General features: G+C 40.4%; 1 protein-coding gene across 3 annotated transcripts in view; it reads right to left on the bottom strand.

Moving 5' to 3' along the window:
- Positions 1–16,454, bottom strand: part of XRCC4 (X-ray repair cross complementing 4) — a 138,421-nt gene that overhangs the window by 92,397 nt on the left and 29,570 nt on the right. The gene's annotated exons all lie outside the window — the stretch shown is intronic.

Here is a 16,454-nt window from a genome sequence, read left to right as displayed (position 1 = left end):
TCCAAACCTTTAATAAAACAAGTCCTTTCAAAAGCATTCCCTTGTTTTTAGAAGAGCACTTTCAAAATATTCTTGTTTAAACTTTACTCAGTGAAAAACTTGTTTTTACTAAATCCATCTGAGTGAGTGGCCTTGATATATATTTTTTAAAGTTGTGCCATCACTATCTCCAGGGATAATGTTCAGCAGCAACCATGTCATTTCTGGGTGTGGAAAAGAACTAGTGTACAAATGATTACACAACCTGATGATGAAACTATGGAAGCAAAGTGGCCAGCATGTCAGCAAATTATTGGAAAAAGAATACCAAATATCCACAGTAGCAACTAAGAAGTTTGGTTCCAATCCTCTGACTGCTTCACCAATAAAAACCACATTGGGTTATAGCAGGATTCTTTTCATGCAAATCTCTGCTGTGTATGTTGCATTTTAGTATTTTTAAAAAACCTTCTTCATTTACCCCTACTGAACATCTTAGCAGGAATCAAGAAGAAGTTAAAATGAATATACCAAATATTTGTTATTAAGTAACTTGCTTTCACTGATAGAGCTTAGTTATTATAAATACAGAACCCATGCACAACAGATTACTTCATAGATCCAACTAGTGCTTGATAACTCTCCCATGATGGAAATAGCCCAAAGATTCAAAATACTACGCTGTTCTCTCAAGGCTAAGGTAGACATAACATTGGACGTCTTCCCAGGTTTGTTTGTTTGTGTTTTTTTAAACTGAAATAGCAGTTGTGCAGGCTCCCTATTCAGATGTAGATTGCAGTGAAGGAAAAATAGAGGATTTAACCCTTTCTCTGCAATTAATACCACTAACTGAGACCAGTACTGACCCCATACTATTAATTGCCCTGTGAGGGGAGAAAGACAAAATTAAAGCAGAGGCTGCTCTGTCAGGCCAAGCTCTGGACTTCTGAGGCACCAGTGACAACCATGGATCTGAAATGGACATGAAAAAAGCCATACACCAGATCTTTATATTGTTGCCAGTGTTCTCAATGGCAAGAGTGTCATAAAATGCCATATTTCCTGAATAGTTCTGATGCATTCTTTTGTGAGAATGTTGCAAGTTTCATTTTTGAGATTAGAAATTTTTAATTGTGTTTTTTCTCACTGGTAATTTCTTTTTATTGTACATATCTGTTTTGTAATTGTTTTGTGTTTGTATGCCAATACGGTCGTTGTTACTGAATATTGTTGCCAGAGTTACAAGGGAATAGAGGTTCAATCTTGTCCATTAGACCACTTCAGATCTTCTGAAGGCATAGTTGAACTTACTGCCTCTTCCAACTTGGATGGTCTATTTCTGAAGATTAATAGATCCCACTGGTTTCCAGGAAAACCTGAATTTTTTTGAGAGAAGCTTATGAAGGTCCTTGGGATGATAGGCTGGTTGAGGACCTAAACAGGGTCACTCTTTAGCATCCTCTTCCATGCTCTAGTTTACTCTGTGGTTTACTGGACTGTTGCTAGCAGAAGACTGGATGAAACAGAAAAAATGTGCCTATGGTGGATTCTGCATGGGCCATAAACAGTGCTCCCAGAACGGCAAAAACGCTGTCCATTCGCACGGCTGCCGCCTCCTGAACAAGGCAGCACCATGCTTTTCCCTCCAAGCCGCTGTTTTTGAGACTCATCGAGTGAATGGCATCAGGTGAAAGGTGCTGTTTTTCGGCGCACCGCTTTTTTAAAACTTACACCTCCTCTTCCTTGCGTAGCTCCGTAGGGATGAGGTGACACACTTCCTGGGCCCCGCCCCCAAGATGTTGCCATGGCCACAGGGTGTGTTCCCTCATCTCTGAAAAGCTATGCAGGAAAAAGGAGGTAAGTTTTTAAAAAACGGTGCACCAAAAACCGGTGCTCCGGGGCAGCATGCACTTAAGCGTGCGAACGGCCCCAGAGGTGCACCAGCATCAAGTATGCCGGTGCACCACCACTCTTAAGGTCCGTGCAGAATGGGCCTATGAAAAGCCATAAGATTCTATTCTGCACTCTTGTTTTTTGACATTTATAGTAATCCACTAAATGAGATTATCCTTTCTTAGGCCCTCCTGACCCAAGATTCTGTAACATCACAACTGGGTTACTTTAATTTGTTCTAGGTTACTCTGCCCTTGAAGACAACCCAGAAAATGCAACTGGTTCAGAATGCAGGAGCCTGACTGTCAAAGGCTAATGGGGACATCTCTCTGCCAGATTAAAACAGCTATATGGACTTCCAGTTTGCTTCTGAGTTCAGTTGAAAGTGCCGACTATGCTCTCTAAAGCCCTTCATGGACTTCCATTTTCATAGAGACCGTCTCCTTTCATATGTCTTTAAGCATCAATTTTCAGGTTGCTATCTTATAGCTGTTCTCCCACTTCAGTTAGCCTGCCTGGTATAAACCTGAATCTGTGCCTTATCCACTATAATTCTAGCTTTGTGCAATGGACTACCTGAAAAGGTAAAAGGAACACCATCATAATAAATCTTTAAGAGGTGCTGCAAGGTCATTTTATTTGCCCTGCAGTTGTCTTTTGGTGGGAGGGGAATATCTGGTGTTTTCCTCAGTTTTTTAATTGTTTTAATTGTTTTAATTGTAACTCGTAAGTAACTTTGGATGATGCTGAAATGCAAAATATAAATATTCCAATGAAAAATAATTTTTAAATTACAGGATCACCAAAAAATGCAGACTTAGGCTTGATATCCTGCTAGTGATTTATTGTTAAAACACAATAAAATTAACAGAGATTATGATTAATAATTCTAGTGTCTAAAAAAAACCCCACCAGATGATGCAGTAGCTGCCACATAGTTCAAAGAATGTTAAACCCTAGCTCTCAATTGATTATATTCATATACACAAGATCCAGATCGAGTTTTTTAAAAGCCTTATTAAACTACATACTGAAATGCCTAGAGTAATAAATGTCAGGTATTCAGAGAACATGTCTTGGGAACTACTTGCCTTTCAGGTGTTGACCTTTTAGTTTGAGAAGTAATAGAAACCATATAAAGTGCCTCTTAGACACAGCCTTGAAATTAATATGCCAGCGGTGTACAGTAATTTAAGCCCAACTCCTCTTGAATATACAGCAATCAGAGAGTTAAAGTCTCAACAATTGGGTGGGTGGGGGTTCAGTTTTTATTTTGGTTTCTAACTTGGAAAGTCAATGTATACCCCCGTGAATATGAATAAGCATGAGATAATGCCTAGACTGAGGCAAAATATAAGTGTTCCTTAACTGACTACTACAAACAATTTTCCAGTATGAGTAATAGCTCTGGGTTCATTTGAAATAGCTATACCCTGTGTCCTTGGCTCCCCCCACCCATTTGTAAGATCTTTCTTTCAATAGCACCCAGCTAAAATGACTGGCACTTACTAATCGTAACTACAAATATGTTTGTATTGTATTGAAGCTTAACTTACATTGCTACTCCCATATGCAACTGTTTCTATTTTACCTTCTCCCAAAATCCTATTCGTTTGCTGCCAAAAGAAAAGGGATTGCATCTTGCTGAGTCACTTGTTCTCTTTGGGTTCCAAATAGCTTCTTCTTCCTTCTTTGCTAATAAAAATGGGTCACTTCTGTATTCCTGTCTCCAGTTTTGCAGGGAGAAGCCTTCTCGGATGAGAGGGATCCTGTTTCAAATGATTATACACCACAGGACAGAAAAACAGCAACCAAAGTTGTAGAACTAAAGCATGTTACCTTTTGAACTATGTAATCCAATGGGGAGGGACTGAAGCCACATTGGAAGAGGAGTGACACCTGCACCAGTGTCATTGTGAGTTGTGCCACTCAAAAGGGCAGGGATGCCAACACAGGGGCACTAACATAGACACTGGGGCGCCATGTAGCTCCGCAACATCTGAATCCAGAGGTTGCCCCTCTGCTGTGCTGGCATGGATGGGGGCATTTTGGGGGAGTGGTGGCCCACCACACACACAATGTGGGGCTTCACATACATACACACAAACATTTGAAATTGATTCACAGATTTCCCCAGGGTTTGTGGACAGTTTGCACACACTTATTTTAGGAGAGTGGGGATGATGTTCCAAGCATGAACCATTTGCAATCAAGTCTGCTTGAAAAATTATAGTATGACTGGAGTCAAGGCACTAGCCACTAATTCCACAGGTAAGGTGTCACATTGCTGCTGCATTTTATGATGTACATAACACAAACACAGCACTGAACATATCACAACAATGAAAGTTATAATACTAAACGATGCTCGTTAAAAATAAATGGCAGTGATAAAAATCACTATCTTATCACTTATGCTGAGCGTGCTAGTTTTGATGTGCATAACACCATCCAACTCTCTTGTTAAACATGGAGCAAGTGGAGAAAAAGATGACAAGGTATTCTCACGATCAGCATCATGACCAATTCCCTCCTAAACTGAGAGACTGAATGGAGTGCCATAAATGGTAATCAGAAGTCATGTTGTGAAATGAAAAGGAGTTTCTCTGAATGTCTATGCTTCAAAGTTCTGACCCCATTTAACTTTCAAGATTCGAGTATGCAGTCACAGTCTGGCAGGATAAAATGTGCTAGCAAGCCAGCGTTATCACTGTTTCCAGAGCGGTCACTGGTAAATTTCAGTGAAATACACAGCGATATTTTGTGGTAACTATGTAAATAATGATTCTGCTGCCCAGTGCCTAGGTGTTAACAAAACAAAAGTCCTTCAAAACAAAGGTCCAACTCAAACTTGGTAACAATAATCAGCCACCTCACCAACCACAGGTACAGACATCAGCTAAAACATTTTGAACCAGCACCATTTCAGTTGACCTATATATACACAGTGTCTTAATACAATGACACAGTCACAGAAATTTTTTGATATCTGGAATTTCATTCTATTAAGCTGTGCGCAAACTGAATAATAATACTTGTGCCAAGATTAACCGAAGAAGTAAAGGGGCAGTGATTTCCTTGATTTATTTATTGGAGACTTAACCCAACTTGTACAAATGTGTACAAAGACTATATTAGAGACAACTTGTGCCCAAACTCCTAGCATGTGACTAACAATTAGTTTTCGTAGGAGATATTACATTTAATTTTAGAATACAGCAAAAAGAAGGAATAAGTCAGAAGTTACTTAAGCAATGTTGGAGAACCCTAGTTACCATATCCATAGCACAGAAATATCAAAACTCATTTCTGCAGCTGTATTCTGAGCTGCAAATACCTTAAGAACAAATGCAATCAAGAATGTGCCCTAAGTACAACGCTTTCCAGTTTTTGTCTGTGTGGCAAAGTTTTCCATACTTCTTCAGCAAATGCAACAGTTGTTTACCAATGTCCCCTCTTTCTGCTACTTTCAAACAGCGTTGTAGGCTGTTTTTAACCATATGCAAAATACCACTGGAGGCATAAATGTCAAATCTGAAAATATTTTTGACTTTTTCAGCTATTAAAGGGTGCTTTAGAAAAAATGTAAAAAGACCATTTGCAAGATTTACAAAGGGCTTTAAACTTTAAAAAAGACCTTTTAAACTTTCCTTGGGCTTCTTACTTCTGCTGGGCTAGAAAAGTTGCCCCACCCACCCGCCATGCTTAAGATTTCTGTGCTGGAGTTCTCCTTTGGCCTTTTCCTGGCCTTTGGTTTCCAGGGCAACAGGAGGGAAGAGGGAGAGGCATCTCAAAAGAATGAATAGGAAAAATCTAGACTGAGCCATGGTTTTGCAGCTCTGTAAAACTTAAAGACCACTGCTCCATTGAAGCATTTGGGGACTCTTTATGGGGGTCTGAGAGTGTTTTTAAGGTAGAGTCACCATATTTGCAATATGGCTGCTCATATCTCTTCTAACAAGAACCACCAAATTCGGTTATGATAGAATTGCAGGGTTCAATTTTATGGCCCACTATTTTACTTCTACTGGAAACTGTGAAGGATGGATGGGGCACCTTCTTTGGGGGGCCATAAAATGAACCCTCGGACCCAATCTTTACCAAACTTGGGAGTTCTTCTAAGGAGAGTCACCAGCAGCTATGCTGCAAATTTGGTGCTTCTATCTTTTTTAAAAAAAGCTCTCCCCAAGTCCCACAAAGATTCTCCATAGAGTACAATGGAGCCAAAAAAATTCGGATGTCCAAAAAAAGTGGGAAAACTCTATATCAGAATGGTGATTCAGCTTTACCGAAAAATTTCAGTCTACTAAATATGAATCTGGAAAATATTTAATTTTTTGGTGCACTCACCTATTCTATACCAAACCTTGTTTGCAGACCAAACCTTTTTGCAGTCATGCACAAATCACCCCAGCATTCTAAAGAAAAATTTCATTGGATAAATCATTTTTCTGAAGGAGTCTGATGGACATCCCACTTTTTAATTGTCCCCCTACCACAAACCAACTTCTCAATCCTGTGCAACCCCTGAAATGTGGGTCTCGAAGAAGCAAATTTTATCAGTTTGTCATGTCCAGATGGGGGGGGGGGGCCCTAATCCAACCTCCAAATTTTGAAGATGGACTGAAAATGGAATGATTTTTTAGATGGGAAGAAACGGTCTCATTTTTCACAAAACCACATTTTAAGGGGTGAAATAACAGGCAAACCTAGGGCAGTCTGATAAATCTTAACAATTATCCCAGGTGATACAACAAGAAAAACAAGAGTGTATCTCTGGTGTCAAAGATATTGGGTGTATACAGAAACACAGAAACACAGGTAGCTATAAACTGGGATTCTGATAAGTGAGTTTTAAAAGTGATGAGTGGTTTGCTTCTTCTGTACCATACAAAACAGGAAGCAACATGTTCTCTTAGCTTTCTTTAGATTACTGAAAGATCTCTGTGGCATGAAAGGAAAGCTAGAGAGAAGAAGTCCACGTCAAGGAGATCATGTCATCATCTCTTGAAAACTCTATTCAATGGTTTGAGAGAACTGAGTAGTCATCCCTCCCTCATTTCCCTTCAGAACTCCCTCCCATCAACTCCTTAAACTAACAGCCAAAGATATTTTTTGCTTTGCATTTTCATATCTTAAACTTTAAAATGTCATGAGTGTCTCAACAGAAGGTTAGTATATAAATGCATTAAACAAACAAATGAATAAAATGCAGCCTTTGATGTGTCCTGAATAATTTTCCAACCTTACATGAATAGCTTTTCGAAGTGACCCATATTAGAAAAAGTCAGCACAATAGAAAAAGTATGCTTGATCTTACCAAATAGAAAAGGTATGCTTGATCTTACCAACGCCTCTTTCATGAAATTTGCTGTCATACCAGTTTTTCATATTAGATTACAAATTACTTTGATTCAGATAAAAGTTTAAGGAATCAATTCTGTGAACACTTATTCCTTAGATTTTATTACTTCCCAAAGACCTTTTGCCAGATGCTGTGAAGACCAAACAGAGCTTTGCTGATTACACATGCTTAGTCCTGTTTCTTCACGCACAATCGACTGCAATTAAATCAGTGGTTGTATAAATTATAATGTATAATTTTTTAAGAGATCTGAAGAGGATTCTTGCTAAAATAGAAATTTATTTTTAGTACCCTAGTCTTACAAATTCTTACACTTAACTAATTCTTTTATATTTTAGAATTTTCTTTGGTGTGGCAATCATAAAGAGGAACAATAAATTGTACTAGTTATATGAAGAAACAAAAATTAGCAATATCAAAGACGTAGTCTTCAAAAAGTTAAAAACCATGAAATTTCTCCTGGATACCAGACTTTTTGATATTCAAAAAGTCTATCATGTTAATGTAATTCTGTGCTCTTAGTGCTACTTCTTATATGATGTTTTTAGTCTTTATCCATCTATCTATATATATAAGAAGCTAACAGTGTTTTTGTTGATGACAGTATACCTCAGTAACTGCTGGGCCAATTCCTCTGAAAATTCCCAGTCACTATAGTCAGCCAGGTGAGAGTGTTTTTAGATGTTCACATACCTGAAATTTCACACCTGGCCAGGTAAAATGCCTTTTTCCTGGCGCTCCCTGGTGAAGGACATGCAGCTGCCTGTGTGTAACTGTCACTTTTAGAATGTTACCGATTGCTTGTAGAATGTTCACTAAACAAGGCTGGCCATTGATACTGAGGCAGATTGGAAACAGTACATGGGCAGTAACTCGAGTGTAAGTGAAACACATAAACACACATACACACGAGGGAGAGGGAAGGGAGGGAGGGGGAGCGGTGGCATGCAAGGGAAGAGTGGGAGGGAGAGGAAAGGGACAGAGGGAGAGGCATGCAAGGGAAGAGAAGTGAGAGAGGGGAGAGAGTGAGGGGTGGCATGCAAGGGAGGGGAGGCAGGGGCCCAGCATCTTGATATGACCCACCCACCCTAGCCGGAGGAAAAGGGGAAGGGAAGGAGGGGGAGGGGTGGCATGCAAAGAAGAGAGAGAAGTGAGGGGAGGGAGGAGAGAGTGAGGCTGACATGCAAAGGGACAGGAGGGAGGGGCCAGACACCCTAGATTCCCTGAATACTGCGGTTGCAGTTCAAGAAAACCAGGCACATTACTCAGGAGTAAGCTCAGTTGCAGCTTAACCCGTGACATGCACTTTGAATGGCTGCATCAGCCCCTCAGAGGAGTTTCCTCAGAGCTGACACCCATTGCCACCAACCAAACTTACTCCCAGGTAAGGATGATGACCAGCCAGCCTAGATGTGTGGGAGGGTGCCTGTTCACCCCAAAGGAATGCGGGTACACACATCACTAGGCGTCGCTTACAGTATCCAAGGCTGCGTGTTAACATGAAAACACATACTACTGACCCTCTGCAATTGATTTGCTGCTACTGTTCCCTTTCCCATTTCACCTTACGATAAGCCACGGCAAAGCGTGGCGAGACCCCGCTAGTATATACAAAAAAATCTATCAGTTACGTTTTTCTGCTGACAGGTGATATCTTCCAAACTACTGGACCAATTGCTTTGAAATTTTCACACAACGTCGCATTCACATGCGGCCAGGTTTTCATACTGTTTCCACACCTCCTGTTGTGTACATGTCACAACTGTGCCAGTTATTGTGTACATGCTACACCTGTGACAGTTGGAACCACAGGTCTGTTCCGCAACAGCGCCATTTGCTGGCCGTCAAAGCAACACTCTCTGATACAAGGGAACCAACCATGCCTTCCTTGAAAACCACTGCCTTATGGAGTGAAAGGGATGGGGCGGGCCATCTGCACATGGCCCACCCATCCTAGCGGAGGAAGGGGAAGGTGAGGGAGGGTCCAGGGGTTTGCTTGGCCAAACGCTCTGAAATTTGAACACAACGTAGCTCATGCCTCCCAGCATGTTTTACGCTAGATAATTCACCTGCAAGGGAAGGGAGTGAAAGGGACAGGACCAGCCCACCTGGACATGGCCCACCCACCCGAGCAGAGGAAGGGGAACGTTGGGGAGGGACCTGCAGGGTTGCCATGCAAGGGAATGGGAGAGAGGGAGGGGAGCAAGGGGCCCCTTGCCTCTCCCCTCCCTTGCAATCATTGTGCAATGACACATGTTCGAACCGTTTGCTTCCCCTTTTCTTCCTTTTCCACTTCACCCAACTCAGCCACAGCAAAGCATGGCCGGGCCCGCTAGTATACTATAATTATCAATGCCAAGACCGGTATTCCAAAACATGGACTTCAACATATATGTGTGAAACAGTGGGTTTCCCTATCACAGATTCATTAAGCCCTTTCTGATCTTAGGGGGGAAAAATAACATGTGAAGATGAACAACTATATGAATATTCCTGGATAATTATTCCTACAGAAAAATGTACTGTGTAAACTAAACAACCATAGACATGATCTTCTGTGATTCTTATTGCAGTAACTAGAAAAAGGAACTGCTGCCAGCAATAGACACAATTACAAGACTAATAGCTAAGTTTTATCTCATTCTTCCATCAAGGAGGACATGGAAGAAAATAATAGAATCATAGTTGGAAGAGACCACGAGCGATCACGTCCAACCCCCTGCCATGCAGGGACACACAAACAAAGCACTCTTTATTATTCTATGCTCCTAACAACCCTCTGGTCTTTTCTACGCAAATAGTTTAGAACATCACCAGAACGTTTTTGATCTCCCCCTTTACTATGATGTTTGTCCGCACTCGCCTCCTCCAAACGTTCCTTTTTTCTGACATATTATTTAATCTATTGAATCATTGTGTCATGTAATTGTGAAATTATTCATGAGTAAATTGACCCACATGTAACAGAAACAGCAGGAAGAAAATGTTAAATGTTGCTTTGTGTAACTATGGGTTTACTCACAAGTTAATTTACCTGCATGTAAGAAAATTCAAGGGGGAGACGAATGAGCAAAACAGCCACAAAATATAAAATTCACAAAATGATGAAAACCAAACAACAAGGGGGAAAGCAGTGAAGCGAGGGACATGAAAAAATGGTGGCCCAGGCTTCAAGGGATAAGTTGAGCAAGAGCACAGGGGCTTCAGAAACTGACTGGCTTTTTGATGAGAAAATGTTTAAAGAATACCATACCAAGGAAAGCTGGCTTGGAAATGTTTCACTCAAAGGAATCATTGTAAAAGGGTTTTCAAATATGATGGAGTAAAAGGAAAATGAAATGTTTCTGAGGCAAATGGGGGAAAATGAAGTGTGGAACGCCACAGAGGAAATGGTTTATTAAAGTCCAGAAATGTTTTAAATGACTTGTGCAAAAAATGCCAGTAAAGGCTAAGAGTGACTGGCCCAAGAAAACTACAGAATTAATAAGGAACATTCATTCAAGGATATAAAACAACAAATGACGGGCTATTGAACCAAGTTCTGCTGGAAAGAATGTTGCACAATTGGTTTTTAGAACTGGGGTTCCCAATGTTTTTGAGCCTGTGGACAATTTTGACATTCTGACACATGGTGGGCACAACTACAAACAGCTGCATCAGGAGGCAGAGCCAGCACAAAATGGATGCTGCCGGAGGTGGAGTCACACACAGGGGAAACCCAAGTGCAGGATAGGCATGTTTTGCAAAATACACAGAGAAAGAAGAGTGAAAAAGAATAAAACCAAGAATTTGGTGACAGCTTTTGCTGAAACACTATTACTTTAATCTGCACAGTCAATTACACCTTCAGTGGCCAGTCAGAAGTTCCTAGGTAACAGTCTCACCAGACACATAAACTTTCTTTAAAAAAAACATGGGTGACACTGTGGTGCCCAAGGGAACTTTTAGAAAGTCAATGAAACAAAAAAACTAGTAATGATTAGAGCAAACTCAATAATACCGGCTTCCCCACTATCCTATCAGTGTCCAAGCTAGAAAAGCCAATCTGTAATGGACTACAAACATTCCCACAACATTCTTGTCTTCTCTTCAGTTGTAACAGCCAATGGCTTTTAGGATGATAGCCAAAACATTTTGCAATTAAGAACAATTCATAACCTTTCACATCAAGACAACCAGAAGAGCTAATACTATTTTCCTTTTTTGAAAACTTCATCCTGTAAACAACTAACAAATGAATAGTACATATAAAAATATAAAATAAACTGAACATGATGCAAAAAGCAAAATCAACCACTTCCACTGAATAAATCCTATCAAAAGTCAAATTATAGAAAGTCATCCTGATCAGATACAACTTTTTCCAGGAGAAAAAAAATTCACAGATGTAGAGTAGCAGCTGAAAAAGTCTTCCTCCCCCCCTCCCACACATAACTCTTACCATTTCAAGATGGTGTTCTCAAGTAAAAGATCTATGCAAAGGAAGAGGATTTTAACAAAGTTTAGATGACCTACTAGCATTGTGAGGTGTCCTGCAATTATGTGCTTGTTCCATGATAACATCTTGCTAAATTAATCCCTCTTAAACATGTTCAAGGCATGTGTTTTAGAAGTTAAATGGTCAACCACGCTCCCACAGATGTAATGTTACTCCTCTTGAATCCCATATTTATGGGAGTTTGCCACTGTTGCTCTTTTCACTGGAACTTCTAGAAAGCTCTCTTCTATTATCAGGATTTTACCCTGGATACTGCAGATTCTTCAAAAGTCTTTTGCACAAAATTAAGCAAAGGAATAACAGCATGCAGCTTGTTACATACTTCCAAGTAGTGCAAGGCATCCAGACGTTAATCTTTCATTGCTGGTTTGGCCTCAGGTCTAAGAGAAAGTAAGACATCACTCATAAACACAATACCACCCTGTATAACACCAGTTTGGAGCACGAATGCAGAATATAACAGTCATTCGGAGACACCCACTCCCTCAAAATCTACATATGTAGCAAATGAAGCTACCTTACACCAAGTTCAGGACACTGATTCATTTGCGTGCGGAGGTGTGTAAACTAATTTCATTAATGAATAAACATATTTTTGTTGGAAATTGAAAGTCGGCCGCAGCCCAATTTATTTAACAAATATGTAAGAACCTTGAAGCTGGGCGAGCATCAAAGCACATCCTGGCCCCCAGGCAGCCACCACTGAACCTGGTTATAGGGCAGCCCCCAGCTGACCCCTCAGGCCCTTTGGACAGTAACGCTGTCCGGCACATCCCCCAAGGGAACTGGAACAGGAAGTTACTAGGTGCCACATGGACGCAAACCCAATTTGTGACACCCCTTCCTGCCAGGTAGCGAGCTCACAGCGCGGCCCCAAGGCTTGCCTATCGAACTCTATTACCACCTCGGACCTCATATGGAGACCCCTGATGTGGGAAGGTCCGGCATGCAAGCTACTGCCTTCCCAAATAGGATGTGCTCTTATGCCCAAGCCGCCCAGTGAATTGCAACAAAAGTACAACAGGAATTAACAGAACTCTAAACCATTCCACCAGGGAGAGGAGGGAGAGATTTCAGCTTTTTTCCAGTCGGCTCAGCCCTTTTAAAAGGTTGTCTGGCCCCTGTCACGTGGCGGTTCTGCGCCATGTGACCGGACTCGTCCCGGCCAGGGAGGAGGCATTCCACTCCTTCCTCCCACGCCACAACAGCATCGCCAGGGCTGATGCCTGGGACGCGTTTTGCTACATCAATATTGTCTGCTACAGTGGTTCTTGAAGGTCTCAGGATGAGAGGGGCCACCAGAAATCCTTTAAGTGGGGATGCCAGGGATTCAATCTGGACCCCTTGGCATACCAAGCATGCCCTCTACAACTGACGCACAACCCCTTCTCTGAGATTTTTATGCTTTGTCAGCAGAATCCCTTCTTTGACCCTGCCAAGAAAATGTTTTAAATGACCTAGAAATGACTAGAAAATACTTTGGAATTTGACTTGATGTCTATTGAAATAGACTTTAGCCATTCTAGTGATTATGCACCCTCACCTCCCCCACTCCCAGGTCACCTTTTCTTTTCATTACTAATTTAGTATACTAATGGCATAGCAGGAAGGTAACAAAGGGGAAATTATACTTGGGGCAAATGCAAAAGTTCATGGAGGCTGTCTGGTTTCCACAGCAATACATAGCGTGTTTACTTTAAATATTACAGCTTAAATAGTTTTTAGAAAGTACTTTTTATTCAGAATCTGAGCCAACGGGAACACAAAAGGCCAAACTGCATAAGGAATCAGTGGGATCCAAATGAATTCCAGCCAATCCCACAGCATTGCCGAACAGAAAAGCTGAACTACAGCTGTTCAAGCTTAATGTAGTGATCTATTACCTTGTATATTTCCAATTTCATCCTCCCCATAAAAGGAAGCAATATGGATGCTGTAAAAACAGAAAACTAACAAGGATTTTAAGAAAGATATGCCAGAATTAATATCCATTTTCTTCTATTTATTAAAGCTGAGGCAAAGGGAAGGAGACTTGGATCAGAAAGCTCAGTTCAGCTCTTAATAAAAAAAAGTAATCAGGGGTTCAGCACTCTTTGTATAACAGGAAGTGCTGGGGAGGCACTAACAGGAGGTAGTGATTGCCCTCGCTCTATTGTTCTTATTCGCCTCTTCTGAATTTCTCAGATGTACCTAGCTGGGCACTATAAGAAACATGATGATGGGCTAGACCAGCGGTTCTCAACCTGTGGGTCGCAACCCCTCTGGGGGTCGAACGACCTTTTCACAGGGGTCGCCTAAGACTCTCTGCATCAGTGTTCTCCATCTGTAAAATGGATAAATGTTAGGGTTGGGGTCACCACAACATGAGGAACTATATTAAAGGGTTGCGGCATTAAGAAGGTTGAGAACCACTGGACTAGACAGACCGTTTGGTCAGATTCAATAGTTTTTCTTCATCTCATATATGTATATAGCAATGATGGCCAACCTTTTCAACAACTGCACTGCAAGTCAACAGCAAAGTGTTAGGCTATGTTACTTGAGAAAGCACTATACTATGTAGTGGTAGCTGTGTTAGTCAAAGAGCCTGCTGCACCTTAATTTAAAAGTATATCTACAGAAAGGTAAAATAGGATAGTAGGGGCATATTGCTACATATAGAGGGTTGGAAAGCCCAACATTCCAAGATACAGGTATATAGAGTCCAGTTGAAAATAAAATTTAGTCAAAAGGTGAACTAAGTGCTACAAATACAAAATAATGTTTCAATTAAAATTATCAATTTTGGGATTAGGAAAATTATATTCATGACAAATCAAAATAAACAGGGTTTCTGGTAGCTTGGTTTATGCACAAATACACTTTACAGGAAATCAAAAGGTATCAGAATAAAATAATAGAACCTGAAATAACATGTTATGGACATACCATAATTAATCATGTTGAAAGCACATTGTCAGTAAAATCACACATCACAATATCAACGAAGAACTTCTTGTTCCATGCATACTCCAAAGCTGATTCCCTTAAGAGAACATATGTGGATCAGAACTTCCCTGGCTGATCTTGATGAGCACATTAATTTATAGGAGGATATATGTTTGTTCAAATAGACTGGACTCACAATTCAAAGCCAACTTGTAGCCAACTGGTAGCCAAGATAGGCCACTTTATTCAAGTTGTGACCTCAAGGCATCCTGCCACAGGCAAGACACCAGATGGAACTGAAGACCTGTGTATGAGTTAGAACATCAATAAGAAATGATGTGGAAGGGAACAGCATTATTGAAAAACAGATTTTAATTAATATTTATTATATTTTATGTGCTGTAAACTACCCTGGGAACTTTTTCTGTTCAAAGATCATATAAATAAATTTCCTAGCACATCCCCATTTTATTCTATCACCTTCATTTTGCTATTGAGACTTACTTGTCTTTATATTTTGCATTACACCACATGAACAAGCTTGTGGTGCAGAGAAAAAAAAAGGAAGACCACACTTAATTAAATAATGCTAACTGGAACTGAATACGAGCTATCTGGAAAAGCCTTACCTCTAGTTCCTGACATTCAGATGATTAATCAATGATTCCAGAAATCAATCAGTGTTGCTTAGCCACTAGAAGAACCTGCCATTATAAGAATTTGCATGACATGATCACAGAAGCTGTGCCCATGTTTAGGTCAACCCCGGCTTCATTTTCTGCTTTTGGAGGAGCTGTCTAAAAGTTCCAATTTATATAATCTCAATTGCCCAAACCCTACTTTGCTCAGAATGGAACTGCTCCAGATAACATCTCCCTATTTCCCAGAACTCAATCTTATTTCATCTGGAATTATTCCAAGGATCCCATATTGCTACCCCTCTGCTTTTGCCCAGTAGTGATATACATTTGACCACCAATTCTGCCCACTTTCCTCTTTCCATGTCTGGACCTATAACTGCTTGACCAATAACTGTAAACAGAATCTTTCTCTTCCACTCTTGCCTTTCTACCTGAATGAAAATTAGCTTAACTTTCTCTGTATTAGGTACTTGGTATTGGATATTGAGAAATGGGTAGCTATGAATGGGTAGTGGTTATGACTGCTTAAGATTTGCTAATTCCAATACCCAAGTAATTCCTAGCAATTAATCCTACTTCTAATCAGCTCTCAGTGTTCCTTCCAAACATATAGTGACACACCCACCCCATTCCACCTCTCCATCATAGATCCATCTGTGACTGAGTAGGGAGGAGAGGTACCACCACAAATTTTGAAGGAACACTCTCACATATCCATTTAAATGAGACTATAGACTTTCAGATCTCGTGGGCATTTTCCCCACGGCCAATATATCCTGTGTTAAGGAAGTGAACCGGGATAAAAACACCCTGGGATATATGATCCCAGGAAATTTTTTCCATGGGGGAAACCCCATAGTCAGCAACATCTCTTTTTTCAGTCACCAAAGTTGCAAAGCAGAAACCGCAACAAAGGCTGGAAATTATTTTCTTATCAATATTACCAGAGAAACATAAAAGTAAAATAAACCTGGCAATAAAACTAAATATATACTATTTAGATGAATTTTTAATCAATATTTTGGCACTGATAAAAAGAATATTTGTCCTCATTTTATATAAAAAGGTATAGAGCACCTGGGAGATTCAGAATTAGATGAACTGCAGTAATTCTGATAATTCTAAATAGAAAAGATTCCCAGGAGCCTAC

This window comes from Sphaerodactylus townsendi, linkage group LG07 (assembly GCF_021028975.2).
Source record: "Sphaerodactylus townsendi isolate TG3544 linkage group LG07, MPM_Stown_v2.3, whole genome shotgun sequence".
NCBI classification, from domain to species: domain Eukaryota; kingdom Metazoa; phylum Chordata; class Lepidosauria; order Squamata; family Sphaerodactylidae; genus Sphaerodactylus; species Sphaerodactylus townsendi.
Note: the sequence above shows the minus strand (reverse complement) of the source record. Positions and strands in the feature narration are given on the sequence as shown.